General features: G+C 34.1%; 1 protein-coding gene across 1 annotated transcript in view; it reads left to right on the top strand.

Annotated features, from left to right (window-relative positions):
* Positions 1-437: 437 nt before the first annotated feature.
* Positions 438-17,628, top strand: part of LOC128224543 (glutamate receptor ionotropic, NMDA 2B-like) — a 42,409-nt gene continuing 25,218 nt past the window's right edge. Inside the window, exon 1 of the mRNA XM_052934421.1 lies at positions 438-558. The gene's annotated coding sequence lies outside the window, so the exon portion shown is untranslated. The remainder of the gene's footprint in view (positions 559-17,628) is intronic.

Raw genomic sequence — 17,628 nt, 5'->3', positions numbered from 1 at the left:
ATATTGGATTACCTGTATTGTTTTTGTAAAAATTGTGTGAGTGAATCTCGAGTTTATTTACGAGGTGTTGCGACATCACAGTTCAGTGTTACACGGAATATTTCTACAATGTCGTTAAACATGAATTTGCTCATCTCTGCTTTCCTGCTTCTCGTTATTCTTGGTGCAAGCCCGGGCACCAACTCTCGTGCTCAAATGTTGAGGAAGCAGGACGTCGTCCTTCAAATCGTGATACCTTACCAAGCTTCCGCGGAAAACAAGTACGAGACAACCCATGCAAATGCTAAACAGACCATCAAACATGGCCGAGAACTAGAGTATAACAACCTTCGGCGTAGATTTGCAATAAATACCTGGTTAAACTTCACTGATACGGAATCACCGAGGGAGATTTTGAATCTGTTCTGTAAGGAGATTTTCACGAGGCATGTGAACACCATTCTGAGCTTGAACTATGGTTTAGACACGGCTTCCTCCAACAATTACATTCTTAAACTGGCGGAGCATCTTGGCTACCCCGTCATCAGTTGGGACCCGAACTACCCCGGGGCACTGCAGGTAATTCTTATAATAGTACATTTCTTTCTAGGAAACCGAGTAAGACTTTTAAAAAGCATTTTTTATATTGTTCCTTAAAAGTGTTCTTTATAAATAAACGCTGAAATATGACTGAATGTAACTCTTCACTTCAGTTCAAAGTTATATGAAATATACGTATTTAATGAAACACCTTACAGCAACTCTGTCTCTCATTGATGCTGAACAAGAAAAGGATTATATTATGGTCGTGTAACATTAACAGTAGCATTGCATGAAGTTTTGATACAAAAAGAGCGCGGTAGGGGGTCGGGGAGGGGGCAACTAATTTACTACGCGTTTTATAGATTTTTAAGCTCAAGTTCTTAACGAAAGCAGAAATAAAACGAGGGAAAAACATATATACCCATTTTAATGAATATCTGATAGAGGGAATTGTTCACGTTTCATAAGGTCAGACATCGAAATAAATATCATATGGAAAGGGAGCAAAATGCTTGTAACAATGATAATGCATCAACAAATGTTCAAATACGAGTTCTGTTGTTACAATTTTTTGAAAATAAAAGACATTAATGCTCTATTTGCCGAAAAGCGTTCGTAACGCTATGGAAAATTAAATGCTGAAAAAAACACAATTCTGTTAGATTGAGTGTCTGTCAATTGCTGTTAGGTGTTTGTTAATAAAACTCGTAAATATAAGATCTATGAATGAGACACATTAATGATGTTTTTTTACGATGCGTGATGTATTTTGTTTCATTTAAACAATATCATTCCGATCTTTGTAAGTAATGAAAGAAAAGGCAACATTGAGAATTGTTGTGATGCGGCCTGTCCACCACCTTTTCTTCTCTATTTCCTCTTTTGAACAATACAAAGAAACAAAGAAACTTCTGAGGTATACACTAAACGAATTGTCTAATGGAAACTATTCCGAAATAAATTTACTTTTTTCAACCCTTTTTGTTTTTATGTTACAAATTTACTAGTATAATACACATTTAAATGTCGATAAGATGAGAAAATGGGTGTTTATGTACTTACAATTATTGAAGCCATTGGGTATAGTTCTGGTATGACACAATAAAACAATATATTACAATTGGAATTGCGACCGCCGAAATAAGTATATAATGAACAATAACTTATAATTTTGGGGTTGGGTGTGCATGAAATAGTCTGTTTAGCTTGAAGCTATTTGTTGGAACCTTGGAAAGTATTTCATTGTAATGTACAGGTCATCTTATACAAAGTGTTTTGAATTGACTATACTAAACACAGAAATGATGATATTATTCGCAATACCGGGGTTATATATACTATCGTTGTTGATTGCCGCTGTCTCCCAATGACTCAAGCTTTGACTATAGGCAGACAAGGTAAATTAATAAACGGATTGATATGTCATAGAATGCCTTGCTAAGCTAGACAAAATAAATCAAGAGAAAAAAAAGTAAAAATATCTCATTTCTTTGTCAGGCTAAGGGACGTTTATGTGAAGATGAATAGCATAGAGGTAATTTGTTTACAGGAAGTACAGTGTGCACAGTTTGAAGAGTACACCAAAATACTTAAACATGCTTCCCTCTGGTATCAGTGTGTGTATACAACGTGATCAATTACGTCATATATGCTACGTCGGAAGGCAACATATTGCTTAAAATGAAGACTTAAATCAAAGATAACTTTTTGTTTACTACACCTTTTTAAATAAAACAAAGGGCAGTCAATGTCGCCTAAAGAGCCCCCCCCCCCCCCTCCGCCGTTTTATTACCGAAGTTTGATAAGGTGATGAGTTGCATCAAGTACTTCGACAAACCTGTTTCGAAAATAATTGATTGACGGTGCTCCGTCAGACGGCCGTATGAAGGTTCGTCGAAGTGTTTTAAGAAACCAAACTCTCAATCAATCTCTGGTAAAAGACCGAGAATGGGGCTCCGCAAGCGGCGTTTTTTTCATTTTATAATGTATTGTTTGTCCATAATCTGTGATATGTAGATTATAAAGCGCTTATGAACGTTTTTGATATATCAAATGGGCGCAATAAAATCTAGTATATAATAATAAAACCAAATTCCGTACCGTTTACCAATTACTGTCCTAAGGTACGAAACAGTATGAAACGGAATCAACACTAACCTGTATTTACCTTGCTGAAATTGTCACGCAAAAAATCGCTGCTTAAAAGTAAAACTGGGGGTTAAGTGTGATGTTTATTTCATTTGTCTTCTTAGAAATTAAGATGTACTATTACTCCCAAATAAGATTGAACACATTTAATAAAAACAACAACAACATAATACCAAAAAGGATGAACACATGTCGAAAACAATGATGCTTATGAAGTATATCGAGTTGGATTTAAAAGAAATGTGCAGAAAGCACGATATTGCTACCTTATGAGACGATAGTAGATCGCAGTAAATCTTTTAGCATTCACCAATCATTTAATATTTTTGCGTTTTCAGCTATTAGATACACAGTTATAATAGTGTTAATAGTAATTAATTTTATCCATGAATGAATTATTTAGTAAGTTGTTGAGGGATTATCACTCAAAACTGATGTTTGTTTAACACGTGCATGCATTGATTCTGAATAAGAGTGCCACTTTAATAAATGGATATTGAAAACTATGAAACAATGTCAAAGGCGAGATGACTTTCCGGATAATCAAGGTGAAGAAGTTGGCACACACACATGAGTAGGAAACAGAGTGTTGGTATCAATCATGATGTAGTCACTATATCTGTTACATTAACAACTGGTGCCAATTTCACGGACAAACTAAGACGAGACAGTATATTCCCGCCTGAAATCCTATACTCTGATAAGACAGTTACTATAATTATAGCAATATAAAAGTAGACGAAATGGATTTGATAAGTCTGTCATGGTTTTGTGAAACCAGACCAAGGACTTCGGTATTGCTTGTTCAGAAAGTGTTTTGAATATCTTTTTACAGATTAAGGGACTAAACACCATAAAAAACAATTTCAAGAAAAATGGCAATTGTTAAAAACTTACACAAGATTGACATCGATGTGTACAACGCATTAAAGGGGCTGTACTCCGTATGATGAAATAGCGGGGGGAAAAGAAAATTGTCGAAAACTGACATAAACCTGGTATCGATGTGTACAATGCATTGAAACTTACTAACTGAAGTACCACATAGTTTATAATTTATTTAATTTTTTTCCATTAAAACAGATTACTAGGTATGTATACCAGGTAGAATTCATTCCTTATGCGTGATTGGCTAGTCGGTGTTATCGGGTGATATTACCGAGGTAGGTGTATAGCTTAATAATGTCACCCAATTAGATTAAGCCGTCGTAGCTCAGAGGATACGACGCTGGACTGCAATTTTGGCGACACGGATTCGAACCCGGTCTCCGACACATTTTTTTTTTTTAATTTTGGACCTTTATTACAAATATGAAATCAAAGCGTAACACATACTATTAGATAATTGTCCTGAGATTCGTTACAGAAAAAATCTTTTTTTGGTGCCGAATTGGTGTACAGTCCCTTTAAATCTTACTTACTGATGTATCACATCGCTTACGACACATGTATCTTACGCTGTTTTTATGTATTTTACCAATTCAGAATTTAAAATACTGGAATGTCTAGCCCGTAAATCAAGTCAATTTGAAAATAGCATCGGTATATGTATATCTGAACTTATCACGTGACTTCCACATGCTAAATATGCACACTATAAACTGGGAAACTATTATGCGCTAATTTTAAACGCATTAACTCAGCTATGACAGCGACGAAATATTTTTTATGAAGAAACATGATTTATTATCGGCCCCACATTAAGTAGTTCTGACAATTGTTGGCTTGTCTTGAAGAAATAAAGTATTTGCCGATTTTGGGACCATCTGGTGTCTAGCCCCTCTAAACTTGCCAATCGTAGCTGACTCATCATGGGCTGCTTCCACTATTGCGTGTAATCTTTAAGTAACAAAGGGTATGCCACGGCTTGATTGCTTGTTAATGTGTACTGAAACCCAGATCAAGTTCCTTTTTGCTACATTTGCTATTAGGCATTTAATCACATGGACGATTTTCTTTTGCTTTTATGTGAATTGATCGAGATGCTTTCAACCAATTTGTAGGTAATTAACATATGATGAGGTTTTAGAAAGTGAAAGAGTTCATAACAACCTAATACCAGTATTATTCACGTCACACGTCACACGATAATAAACAAAGTGGTTCAGCAATTACCTCACCTCGGCTTGATGAATCCCTCACTTGCACTTGCGGCAAATGTATAAACACATACAGTTTTCACTGCAAGTGGTTAGACCTTTCATCCAGGTGCCAACTAATTCACAAACATTCCCTCTGATGATTTTAATACTTTCAACATGTTCTGTGGTAGTTTTAATTTATAACTTTAACTTAACAAAAATCGAGCCAAACAATCAATGCAATGTTTTTATATCAATAAGATGTATGCTGGAGTATGGACAGGACTTTTAATGAGAGTGCACGCACCTTAGAGGTTAAACATTAGACCTTTTCCCCCCGTAACCTAATTAAGTATAGACCAAAAATGTGTTGTTAGATACCCTATTAGCAAAAAAAAGCAAACTAAATCCGGTAGTGGTAAGTTATGTTTCCATAACAATATGCCATATAGTGCTCAAAAGCTAATTTTCCCTTTATTTCAGATATCACCGGTCTCCATTTATATATGGCAATGTTTTACATGATTGTCAATGCTCAAGGGTCGTTTTAACCATTTTCAGACATACATGTTGAATGTTAAAACCAAAATAATTTTTGTCCTTTTTTGCAGCCTGTGTAATAATCCTTCAACTATCATTTGTGTATTCGAAGACATTATATCCAATGCCCCTGTGTCAAATAAAATTAACGTTCTAAGCATAACATGTCGTTTCCTGATATTATTTAGAAATTTAATGTCTTTAATATTCTCTGTTATGCATTTCGTTGCAGACTGAAAAATGTTTAAATTATTTTGATTCAGTACAGAATGAATTGCACGTTCCATTATTTGTTCAATCGCGTCTACGTGGTATATTTATATAAAGAATTACAGCAAGATCCATTAAAACATGTTAAAGGGACTGTACACCAGATTGGCACCAAAATTTTTTTTTCTGTAACGAATCTCAGGACAATTATCTTACTGTGTTACGCTTTGATATCATAATTGTAAAAAAGGTCCAAAATTAAAAAAAAATGTGTCTGAGACCGGGTTCGAACCCGTGTCGCCAAAATTGCAGTCCAGCGTCGTATCCTCTGAGCTAGGATGGCTTACTCTAATTGGGTGACATAATTAAGCTATACATCTACCTGGGTAATATCACGTGATAACACCGTCTAGCCAATCACACATAAGGAATGAATTCTACCTGGTAGACATACCCAGTAACCTTTTTTAATGGAAAAATACGAAATAACTGCTAAACTTAAATAAATTGTAAACTATGTGGTACTTCAGTTAGTAAGTTTCAATGCATTGTACACATAGATGCCTAGTTTATGTCAGTTTTCGACAATTTTCTTTTTTTCCGCTATTTTATCATACGGAGTACAGCCCCTTTAATTATTGTAAACACATCATACATTGGCTTCGGTTCTGGTGAACATGCTTACCTATGTCATAGTGAAGGTATAGTGACAGTGGTTTCAGAGTTTCTAAGTGTCTCAACTAGGATAATACCCTAATAATATCCACGTTGTTTTACTTACAGTCGAACTCCGTTGGCTCGAACTCGCTTGGGTCAAGTTCCTCGATGGCTCGAACTAGATTTAAAGGACCGATTCTTTATACTGAAGGTTAACACTCCCGCCTGGGTCGAATTTTCTGAGGCTCGAGGTATTTTCGCCGGTCCCTGGGAGTTCGAGCCAACGGGGTTCGACTGTAGTTTAATAATATTTTATTGTATATGATATACACACGCGATATTAATCATTCTGACAAACAATATATGTATACAATCGGGTTGGGCCACAAGTTATAACAATATAACACCCCGTGGATTTACTAACAACAGCTTTTTTTAAATGCACTGTCCACGCTGTTGTTTTTAATTCATTTTACTGAACGTTTATCAAGTAACATGATTATCACTGTGTGGGAAGGGACACCTGATATAGCTCAAAAAGTGATAAGTAAACAGACAATTATGCAGTTGTTTTAAATTACCAGAGGTAAGATCTTGCTGTGTTAACGCATATCTACCGTATCCACAAATGAAGCAAGTGTTTGAACTAATAGCTGAATGCTATATGTGGCCTATGGTATACTTTAAAGTGCTTACGATTTACCAGACCTCGTAAAAGGTGCTTCAAATCTGAGATGATCACCTCAAAACTTACTGAATTTCGAGAAATATTGTTATTTTTAGGAAATATATCGAATAAATAAAAAAATCTGAATCGAAGGATTTCACAAGAATAAGCTCAACTATTTTTATTGTAAGAAATGGCAATGTAACCTATAAACTGTTAAAGATATACCCTTAGAAATGTTCACAGTACTGTACTGGGGATAGCCGTATTATGTACTGGGGATAGTTTCAAAGTTGAGAAATGTGTGTCTTGGTGATAATATGTAAAATGGGACAAAAATTTATAGTAACACTGTTAATATACACTATACATGTATATGTCTATTTCGAACTTATAAATAATCTGCAAAAAGTGTGAGTACAATTTGATAAGAAATTATTGAGCAAACTTTAGTTGACAAAGAGTTTGAACCATGCTCTCCTAAATGAACGTATATATGCAAGCTGCGTAAATATCAGGGTTGGTCACAATACATTCTTTCTCACTGTAGAACGAGCAGAGACCATTATTCTGTTCTAAGTAATACCATCATCGACCCAAGCTTAGAACAAAGCTTTACGTGTTCCAAATTTCACTACTGGTGACTTTCTGTTTGCAAAAACGTACCTACTTGATTTACAAAGCAATATTATATATATGAATAGCAAACACCACATAAATTCTACGGCCATATGTTTTGTGTTTCTCAATAAATCAGATTACCGGCGTATTTCAAATATTTAGATATTGATGCTTGTGAAAAAAACACATCATGGTTGACTTATATGTATGAATGAAACAGTTGTAAGTGCATACAGATACAAAGAACAACAACATGTTTTTGCTCTCATCCCTCGATATGGACAACATCGAATATTTCCCTCGAGCTCGCGTATAGATAAATAGCCGTAGTCATTATCACAGTCTCGTTTTTCTAAATACATCGTTACTATTCTCAGTCCACTTAATAGCTATCCCCTGTGCAGTTATTTATTTGCTTCGTCTAACCCCAGTACACTGCCAGGGTATGAATATCTCCGTAACAACGAAATATATCATATTGATATTTTACACATTACTACATTATGTAATTACAATGAAATCGCTCGATTCAGTTTTTATTCTTACTTTCAATTTGTTGATTTATGTTTGAAATCGTACCACATAAATGAACATTTGTGAGCGATCATCCAACTTTCGGCGATAAGTGGGCTATTATACAAAAGAGGAGACACATTTCCATCATAGTCGTATATTGCACAGTATCAAGTAATTCAAAACTCTTCGATTTTGTTAAATATATCACCATAAAATACAAAAAAATGATAGAAAACTGTCCATGTGTCAAAACCAAACGCTGATCGATTGATCATTTTTGAGCTATATCCGGTGACCGTTCCCACACAGTGATTATGTAAACGTAAAAGAGAACGAACTTCCATATTTATAAAAGCCCTGACACCTATAATAGGGTATAGTCTTTATCGGCTGTCAATCATTAACATAAATGATTAAACTGTTAGTCATTATTTTCTTATAATGAAAAGATTAATCAAAATATTTACGAATGCAACTCTTTTTGTTTTAATATGTTATTTTTTGTCTCGCTTACGACGAGGACGGCAAAATTTAAGATGACAAATGTTCTGTGAGTAACAAGCGAATCTTGTAGCGAAAAATCCAATTACTAAATAAACGCCTCACTTTGCATGACAAGAGTAATTCCCTTAACATTTTCTCGAAACTTTTTCAAGGCACGAAAAGTTTGTATGGCTTTTCGAAAATCGAAGTCCGTCGGGACATAAGCGCTGAATCTCATAACTAGAAAACGTATTATAAAGCAACTGAGTATCTTTAAGAAGTATCTCAAATTCTGAATCAAATAACTAGTATTCATTGTAGAATTTACATGCAGCACTTTTGAATAATGAGTGCCCGTTTGCTTACTATATCATTATATTCCGGGCATAAACACAAATACCAAGATAAAGGTACAAGCGAATGCTTTTCAATCATGTGCATTAACCAAGACAGTTGTCCCTAAAGTCCTTTGTACGTTGTGAACGTCGGTAGTAAAGACAGGTTAAATTTGCATATATTGCTGTGGTCTATGCTTTGAATATTAATAAACAGAATATTGTTCCTCTGTGTCTCTTAAACATGTATTGTGATAATGCCTGTATGCTTTTATACTTCAACGTAACTGTTATTACTTATGTTCTGCTTGAAGCAGTTGATTTTATGCCAAGCGCATCCTCATCGAAAATGTTCTTCTTAGTCTGCTAAACACTTTGTTTTTCAAGAGAGATGATGTTCATCATCCCAGCTATTGATCAAGGGTACAATTGTAAGATTTTATACTTTAAAGTAAATCATCTTTACAGACTCGTGAATATAAACATTTCTTACTTACACGCTGCCGCTGGGAGCTTTGCTGTCCATAAAACCCATCATGTAAATCAGCCGGTTATTTCAAAAGCCTGAACAAACAAGAGGCCTAGACTGAAACCGCCATTAGTCTGTGAATTCGACTCAGCTCAACGTCCGTGGAGACTTCGGATTCCTAGAACGATTACTTTATTTGACACTTAATAAACCTAGTGGATTTCCCAAAATACGATATAAGAAAGATGTGTTGCTTCGACATGCAAGCTTCGTCTGAGGAGAAGAAAATATTTTCAAATATAAGACAACGGATTGCATTTTGTATGCTCGCAAAATTGAGCAGAACACTGTAATTGGCTGCTCTTGTAGTAAGTTTCTTCACCAGTACAAGACATTTCGTATACTTATAATTGGCAAGTTTGTAAGATTTGTGTTAACCACTTTATTTCGATTAAAACACGTAACTCAAAGTAGTATCTTGAATCAATAGGTAATTATGTTGCAAACCCCATCCAGTCAAATACAAAAAAAATACAGGTGTTATGGTTTCAAACCCTAATGTGTTGTGATATCTGCAAAATATAATTCAACATAAGGATTAAGTTTAGTTAATTAACTACAGTAAATCCCTATATGCGACCACCCCGTTTTCACGACCAACCCGCTAATAAGACCGAATTTTTTCAAACCCAATCTTTTTCCTTTATAATTCTAAAATGAAAATGTATTTTTGACCTGATAAGTCAGCGTTTTTGTGTAATTTTCGAAAATAGATGGACTTATGTAACTTATACCAATGTCGGACACACCAGTGCGCAGAATGTTAGTTATACCGCGCGAACACACACTTTGAAGAAATTGTAAAATTGAAAGAGATTGCTAAGATTCTGTAGCACCAACACTGCCTTGCGTTTACTAGTTGAATCTATGTTCTGCTATCAAATATAAAAAACTGTTGAAAATATAACATAAACATGAACATTTCAATATAAACAGAACTATTTTCCCTTTAGCAATAAATGGTACATTTATAAAAGTTATTGTTATTTGGCAAATAAAACAGGCATGTATACTGTATCTCTAAATACGTGACATTAGTTCGTTCTCAGCATGGAACTCCAGAAATTATGAAAATAATTCTCAATTGTCAGCTGAGAATCTCAGTAAATTGAGGTAAATATCGTACAAATATTTACCTTAGCGTTCCTTTGTTGTTGTTTTTTTCTCCGGGAATATTTGTACCTTAGCGTTCCTTTGTTGTTGTTTTTTCTCCGGGAATGATAACATTAAAGGATAATTTTGAATCGAAATAGACTCATTCGAACAACGCATATCTGCTAGCTTTTAAAACAGATTCATAGGGATGCCTTAACAATTTTGTTATGATTTTCAAAAACATGATAAACGCTACAGCGAAAAGTATATAGAACAATTCAATACACTCCATACTAAATTTAACAAATACAATCCTAAATTTTACGGATTGAACAAGTTGTCGAGGTTTATACTTTCAATAGGCCTTCATTCTTTACTTCAAACTTCGATTTGAAACTTTTTGAACGCCCTATGCCCTAAAATCTAAAATAAAGGTCTTCCTTGTTTGGCTTGACTTTCCCTTTGATTTTCATTATACTTAAACCATCATATCAATACAGCTTGTGACTGACAACGTGTGTGTGCACTTTTCTTTATTTTTTACAGTGCATTTCAAATAGATGTTGCTAACCTTGAACAAGATTTTTTTTTTTTTAAAAGATAACTAATGCTATTTAAAGACACCGTTTATGGCTTACCATGCTTAATTGCGTAACAACCTAAACGGAGTTATGACAAAATCATGACTAAAAATGTAGTGCCTCGGAAGTTCCATTTCATTACCAACATATGTGCCCATGTATTTTCAACCATAGATTAAATAAGAACCAATTTAATGCATTTCGTTCAAGATTAATTTCTTTTACAGACTTTTTCGTGTACAACATTCACGGAATAATTGGCTATACGAAAAGCATATTTTAGACCAAAAAGGTTTATCGTGAAGAAGGGTAGATATTTTAGTAAAGTTATGTGTTTTAATGTGTTTAAACGTATTAAATACCAATCATGTGCATTGTTTCTACCAATATGAGCACTTTTCCATTAACAAAATCCTCTTTCCGTAAACAAATCTCACAAAATATACCAATCTCAAGACTCATCTTCACAAATCAGATGTAAATATAAATGTCAAGACCTTACGCAAAGTATGTTTGTAGTTTTATAATAATATAACAAAAAACATATGCTTACTGTATACAATGCCTAATTTGTTCTAACATCACTAATATTAAATCATATTCAACCTAAATTTATTGTATACTCTTGAGGGTGCATACACTTTAAGAGATAAATAGTAATTTGAATCTCCCGTAGATACCGAATCCGCCTCCGTTAATTAATATATGTTTGCGTGGTACCGAAAAAAAAATGAAAACCTTGCGGCACAATCTCATTCACTTTATTTTCTATAAATTAGAAATTAACTGTTCATATCCACTGTTGAAATCATACTCTTGTTTGTTAAAAATTCTGAAAACCAAGATTCGATACGCATACAAATGCATGCCGTTGCGGCCTAGCACTAGACAGGTGACTTGCTCAAGAGTTGAAAATGAAAGGCACTTTATTTTGAGTATTGGTTATGTCTTCAATAAGATCATTTAACAAATGTTCCAAAGCAGTGTTATGTATTCATTAGTAAAGCTTAAACCTCCGTAGGTTTTTACTAGAATCTACCATCATTTTGATGGATAAAGGCTTGTATTCCAGAACATATTTATAGCTGAAATATCTAGGACAATAAACTCCAATCAGTGGATTTCATTCGTTTGAACTTATAAATCAGTTTGACTAATCAACATACGCGTTACAAAGATGGTTAGACATACAACATTTGAGATCAAGATTTCTTTCGATAGATAAAACACAGCCCTTGCATAAAACACAGCGAAAACATAGCTGACACCAAAAATATATCTTGTCTTCTTTATCCTTTACTGATTGGGTGCGAACTCTCGTCTGAATATACCCCTTTCTTACTAAAGGACATTATCTTAGGCTGAGCCATTGTGTGTATATTATGATACCATTCCTTGGGTGAAATTGAATTATTCGTGCGATGATGTATTTTTGCCTAAAACGAGTTCCTGAGCTAGCTACAGAAGAGGCTGTCTGTGTTTTAGTCGATCAGAATAGCAAAATAAAATAAATTCAAACATCCAATTCACGAAACGAGACCTAACAGTCTATATATTAAATCTACTGTATAGAAAAGTTCCTGATTATAGCAAATTACGAATCTAGTATGTACTATTATGACTAAGCTGACACATTAAACTAATTTAATAATTTCACTTATTATTTGTTCACGTTCAGTATTTGAGCTTAACAGAGTTTGGATTTCATTAGTAACACTTTGACATATTATCTTTTCTTTCATTAATAGAAAAGAATAGAAAACATTCAGAAATCATCAGAAACCATTTACAGAGTAAACATAGTCTTTGGTTTCTTTCAATATTCAGAAGTCTTCCTTTTAGGCGTTTTATGATTAAAGCATCTAAATTTTCACAATATTATATCAAAATCATTCTCGAAGCAAATGCACATTGTGTTCAATATGCACACAAGACACTTAGGAGACAGATCATTCTGACTGTACCAATGTTGAAAAAACTGACCCTCAAGTATTTTCTTGATTATTGAATTGTATGTTGAAATATCATCTAGATGTTATTCATGATATGTAGATTGTGACAAAATACGAAATGCAAAGGATAGTAAATTAAGTAAATTCTTATATGATTCCATGTTGAAATTGTTTAATGATAAAGGTGTACTGGTATGGAAAAAGATACATCCAATTTCTTACTCTTCCTTATAAAATAAATCATAGCTAAAAAAGGTTGTTTTACCAGGTTGGAACTGGCTTTGGAAAACATTATGATTGCACAACAACCCTAAAAAGGAAATGAAAACCTCTAGAATATCAAGCATTATATTTTTGCATAATTTGAAATGTTTCGAACAGAACATCAACTTTTCTTTTTCTAAAAGTTACACATTTTGTATTACTGTTCTTGACCTGTATGTAGATTACACTTCCCTTCAGATGAAGTTATGGTATATAGTTATATATACAAACGTAAACAAACATCCAAAATAACACCAGTAATACTTTATTTTACTCTATTTGAAAATGATCTTTAACTATCAAAAGCTGTTGTCAAAAATGTATCAATCACCTAGGGATATAGACTATAAGTATCTTCCATGGCCGAGAGTGTTGGATAGGTTCATTCCAACCCGAGCGTAGGTTGTTTTGCGGAAACGAGGTTTACCGAGTTTCCGCAAAACACCCTGCGCGAGGGTCGGGATGAACCTATCTTACACGAACGGCTATGGTAGTTGCTTTTTCTCCCAACTCAGTTAAACAGAATTAAGTAAAAACGTATCTTTCGCTGGAACTCTTTTGTGCTTAGTGAAAAAAATTGCGTATGGATATGCGATAATACGTGGTTGTCATGGATATGCGCGTAGTGATTCAGATTATGTTAATGCTCAGATCGCTCTTTAAATAGTTCTAAGGAGAGTGAAGCATTATTTCTTAAAAGGTGCGTGAAAACTGTTTTATGGTGACATTTGAAGCGAGAAATAATTATTTGTCGTTCTAAATATTGCCACAAGACAAGGTTTCCACGTACGATGCTACAGACGACAGTCTTCAACAAGGGAGGTAATTACAATGTGATGACCATTAAAAAGGAGTTCCATACGGGCATTTTATCTTCGCCCGAGGGCAAGATAAGTATTTTTAGCATGGTTAAATTATTGGATCTACTTATCTGGGGTGGGAGAAAATAATATCGCTGAAAGAAGTTTGCGGGTTGCCTCCTTTTGAAGAGGTTTTTCTTGAACTGAGTCCAATCGGTCTCATTGTGAAACGGTCGTAGATTCCGCTGTTGCTTCCTCTTATTGATACATGTATCTCTACACCTTTTCCACATAAACGAAGGGGCTTTGACTATATACCATGTTCTTTATGTAATCATATTTATTTAAAAGACTTACGCAATTTTCTGTTTTCACGGGTTAAAAGCAGAACGAAAAGAGTTTTTTCTGCCAACCAAGTCTTCGAGTTTGAGACCTCATTGTGCCCGTTCACTAAAATGACAAAGGTGAATACATGTAATAACCGCGGCAATTATGTGATGTATTGTAATGTTTGGAGGAACCTGTATTTAAAATCAATAAAATAAATCAAAACAAGCATGCCACAGCTAGTTATTCACACAATTTCAATTTAGTTGGGTCTTACTCAGATATGTATATTTGTATCGAAAATAACAACCTCCTTCTCTCCTATGGATTTCTAATTTAATGTTTAGTTCCACCTAATAATTACTTTAGAGACTATCTGTAAGGTTTATGTTGTTAATGAAACAACGCACGCAACATTTAACAGGTAATTTTATAGTTATCGCTTTTTTGATTGAGCAGTTTTATGTTAATTAGTTGTCGTTTCTAACATTCTGCTTCACTCACTCATTGCTTTTTTGCTTAAATAGCATTTTGCATTCTGTATGTTACGTTAGCACGTTATTCTTAGGGAAGATTTCATAAAGTCATAATTATTGGGTCTTATTAAGCTACGTCTTCATATAAAACTATAAGAAAGAACATTAAAATACCAGGTATGCGATTTCGATGTCTTGTTTTTCAAACCGTCTTCAAAATAAAAATGCAATTTTCAAATTTAGCAACCCCTCTCTGAGGATAAAAGACACACGAATACATTTAAAATAACAACAATATAGTATTATTATCATTATTATTCTCAATGTGTTTACATACTTATTATAATCTGCAAACATACATACTTCCAATAAGTTTAATTTGAGAATCATTTGAGGCCGAAACAATGCGATGGTGCAAAACTTACATCTATTCTGAATCAAAACCCCACACACCATGCAGTCAAATAGTTTTCACGGACTATACTAGAACACAGACTGATGTTTGATATTGTTGTGGTGTACGAAGTGGGTATTGATATGTTGTGTCCTGTAGTTCCCAATGTAGTATTCATTTTGTCGTTTAATTCTTTGTCACTCCCTAGTCTCGACGACATACTGTTGCCCTTGAGCAGATTGTGTTGTCACTCAGTATCTTCATGCAGTTCCATTTAAATCGAAGGACTTTTTCAAAGTTAGAATTTTATATGTACGCGTACTTGGAAAATGTTTTTACGTATACCAGTTGAACCACGATTGATATTATTCTGGAGAAGGCCCTGCTATAAGTTTAGGGAAAGAAACATCATAATGCATACAGATGCAGGCAGATGGTTTTCGTAACATGGAATGTCGCCATCTAAGGATAAACACCTTCAATGTGTTTTATGAACACAGAGACACTCTTCTCTTACAACGGAATTGCCCTAAAGACATATAAATGTGAGGAATTGTTTGCCTGCTGATACGTCAGTATTATTCAAGCCACAGGAAAGAAATGAGTTACCAGCTGCCGTTTCCCAATAACACCTTCATTTATACCAGTGTCACTGGATGTTGAGACATATTTTTGGTTCTATTTAAAAACACTTATTTTATTCGACGGTGGGATGTAGACGAAAATGTTGTTTTTTCTGTGTAACCTTTGAAATTTAAATGACTTTGTCATGTGATGACTGTTGCATTGACATTGACCCATTGTGACAACGTGTTTTATTTTTATTTCATCTTTATAATTATGTGCAAATTATGAAAGAGTGATACGACTATGAAACTTTTATTAGAAGTTAATAATTTGTACTAAGTTTGCTTTTTCACTCTGTTTTCTGATCATTTTGACTGCAGTTTACTTACACTTTATGAAATAGAGGTCAAAAATGAATGAAATACTGAAGGGGAAAACCCTCCATGAACCACCCCGTTCGACCCGACATTCCTTAAATAAATCTTGTGAATAAACACTGATTACTAGTCTGGGGTAACAAAAACAGATTTTCGGGTAGTCCCACCTACCCTTCAGTTAGCTACGACCCTTATCTTAAGTGTTGTGGGAGAGTTCGTGTGTGTTGTGGTAATGGGGCTATGGGTGGGAGTGCTTGAGAATTAAGTAACCTGTAACTAACTTATTTATTTGGCCGTATTTATAACGCGTTTAGAATATATGTTTTCTGATTCAGATAGCAAATTGTTTGTTACAGCGTGCTGTTATATATGTACGTATTGTTGAGATTATACTGATGTTTGCTTTAAGAGCAGATGTAACCTTTAAAAATTGATATTTTTTTTCATCGGTTTCTAGTGTTGCCTTTATCCTTATCACCTGTTTATAATTATAGGAACAGCATGTTTACCTCACCCTTGGTAAAGACCGGCTTTGTAGTGGCAGCAAGGGTTTAATATGTTAGTATCAAATGCAAGCCTTTCTTCCAGGTAAACATTAAAACAAAAACATTTTAAGAGGCGAAAACAGTCAATATATTTTGTGTTAATTGTTATTCAAAATAACCGAAAATAACGACCTATTTAGTTAATGTTATTGAAAGTACTGGTAAGAAATTATCAAACATTATTCTGAACTGTTAAATTAAACTTGGATACTTTAAGTTGCACACAGAAAACACTGTTCAATACAGAAAAAACAAAACAAAACAATAACAAACATTGATAACAGTGCAACCCAACATCAATCAATTTCAAAAAGCAATTCATGGTATGTTTTACAATAAAAAATATATCTTTTTTTCTGGAATATTTAGAAAGCTGATGTCTTTAAAATGATATTTTATGCATTGCATTGCAAATTAGAAAGTGATAGCAATCTGATGCTCTATCAGTGCAGAAATAATTGGACGTCTCAAAATTTATTCAATCCAAATGCATATAAGCGGAAGCAAATTCAAAAGCCTCACCGAATGTAGAATATTGAAATACTTTTATGATATATTCAAATACTGTCGGCCCGTTTTTTTTTTCAATTGATTACCTATGTTGTTGTCGCAAAATATATATCTTAGAAAGTGGCACTCTTTTTGTATAAAAATGGATGGGATACTCTCTAATTTTATTCGCTCAACTATTAAGAATTGTAATTGCTTGCCTTTTGTCTGCTATAATTATAATGGTCTTAAACTTAAGCTGTAAATGCGTTTGATCATTCCAGTTCATCATGACTTTTCCAAATCGTTAAAGCCTTTCATATCAATTGACCACAAATGCAGCCCCCTTAATTTCTAAATGTTTCGTTTTTCTCTCTTACGACCAGCTTTTATTTGACAACGTTTGTAACAGTACGTAGGAGTTACAACGAAATATCTTATTACCAAACAAA

The sequence above is a fragment of the Mya arenaria genome, chromosome 2, assembly GCF_026914265.1.
Source record: "Mya arenaria isolate MELC-2E11 chromosome 2, ASM2691426v1".
Classification (NCBI taxonomy): Eukaryota; Metazoa; Mollusca; class Bivalvia; order Myida; family Myidae; genus Mya; species Mya arenaria.
This window is presented reverse-complemented; position numbering and strand designations above follow the sequence as displayed.